Raw genomic sequence first — 2,271 nt, 5'->3', positions numbered from 1 at the left:
CTCGATTTTTATTTCATTTATGAGTAACCTATATCCTATAAAAGGTGTTAATTATTTGAATTCCGATAATACAGGATGTGATTAAGGTTATATCTACCAAGAACAACATTCTAAACCTCTTCGTTTTTGAGCTACAGATTTTTAACATTTTATTAAAAAAGCCAGTTTCTTATCGTTTTTTACCACTTAAAACTATTTTGGAGCAAATTTGGTTCTTAGACATACTTTCGTATAACGCACTGTTTTCCCGTAAACCAAAACTTTTTTCGTTCAGTTCATTGAGACCGTTTTTGATATTTTGTTGAAATTTACTTGGCATTAACTATGAGAGGAAAGACCTTTTTTTGGTACAAAAACTTAATTTTCTTCTTTGACTAGTGAGGTTCGCGTAGGCATTATATTGTTATATAAAAAAATCGATAAGCTCATTAAACACCCTCTTAAATTTAATGAAATAAAAATAAGTAGGATAGGCTGGGTAATGAAGAGGACATTTTTGACGTTTTTTTTCACATGGACAAATGTTACGTTATTAAGTAAGTGGAAAAATCTATTAAAAAATTGTATATTTTTCAAAAAGGGAAATAGCTGACATGCAGAACGAACTTTTGTAAGCAGAGTTGGGTACGTCGAAAATTTGACATTTTCGACGCGTCGAAAATATATTTGGATATTTTAATTGGAATTTGGAACTAAATATTATACTATGCAACCAGGCTGACTAAAACCACAAAATAAGTTAGTTATAGTACAGTAAATAACTCTACTTCAATGTGTATTAATATATTGTTTAAAAAAAATACAACTAAAAAAAAGTCAACTTAACAGGACTTCAAACTTAAAATACATTCACAAATGATTGTAAAAACGGCATTTAAAATATAAAATAAATATTCGTTACTTTTATTTTCATCCCTTATTTTTAGATGGTAATAAATATCAGTGAGTTTTTTTGAATTTTCTGAGCTGAGTCTATTTCTCAGCCTTGAATGAATGAAAGACCAGTTTGAGAAAAGTCTCTCGAGCTGTGCTGAAGAGGCTGGTATTGTATTCAACTTCATGGCTAACTTAGCCAGTTCCGGGTAATGTCTTTCTGCCAATCTCCAGAAAGTCTGCACATTTGCAATTTCTTTGGAAAAAAGTTTTTCGAAGAAATTTTTATTATTTTTATAAGAATGGAAATCATTTAATGCAGTAGCACCTAACTTGTCTATGAGAATGTTTTCCACATCTCGAATTTGTTCTTCAGATAACATTTTACCCCTATACTGTGGATGTAAAAAATTGGCAGATAAAGAATAAACATTTAATGCTTGTTTTTGTCGTTTTTTCACAAAATTATCAAAACCACCTGGTAAACGCAATCTCAACCATTCCTCAGCTGCATCCGCAATGCAGCCTGTGTGCTTTGTAATTTATTTAGGATCAAATAGCTTAACGCTATCCTCTACTTGCTTCTTTAAATTTTCATCAAAAACGAGTTTAGTTATATTAGGTTTGATTTTTGTATTATCTTCAGCAATCACATTTCTCATAGCCTTTAAGTTATCTAAAAAATTAACAAAAGAGTCTCTAAATGAACACCCAGCGTGTTTCCCCAGCTAATATTATTGTTTTTCCATTATGTTTTACAACACTTTTTTCTAAATCAGGCGGTGAAAATTCTCTTAATACAGATTGTACTCTTCCTGCAATAGCATCTGATACCAATTCTTTTGCCAAAAGATTTGCAGTATGGCTATTGCAATTTGAGTACCAAAGATTGATTTGGAAACCCATCTTTCTCATGTTACTAGCATTATCTGAGCAGATGGCATAAATATTAGTATTATATATTTCTTTCGCTAAAGTGACGCACTGCTCGACAATTTCCTGTAGTTTATCCCCAGTTTCCTTTTCGCCTGTAAGATCATAAGATTTTAGGAAAGCTATATCACCTCCCACATTGTGAATAAGGCAAACTACATTCTTTGTATTATTAGAAGAATTTTTCCAACCGTCAATCAACATAACGGTTTCCGCGTCAACATTTTTTAAAGAATTCTTACAAATTTCGTGGATTCCAACGATTCCTCGTTTTTTTGTGTCTGAAAAAATTACAAATTATTTATTTCCCAGGGACAATAATAATTTTTATTAAAGCATACCTTGTTAACACTGCATAAGGAAGAATAGGAAGATCCAAAATAACAGCTACCGCTACCACTACTATCACTTAGCCCACTAGGGCCAGGCGCATCAAGATTGAAAGATTCTAGTGTTCCAGTATTA

This window comes from Anthonomus grandis, chromosome 1 (genome assembly GCF_022605725.1).
Source record: "Anthonomus grandis grandis chromosome 1, icAntGran1.3, whole genome shotgun sequence".
Classification (NCBI taxonomy): domain Eukaryota; kingdom Metazoa; phylum Arthropoda; class Insecta; order Coleoptera; family Curculionidae; genus Anthonomus; species Anthonomus grandis.
Note: the sequence above shows the minus strand (reverse complement) of the source record.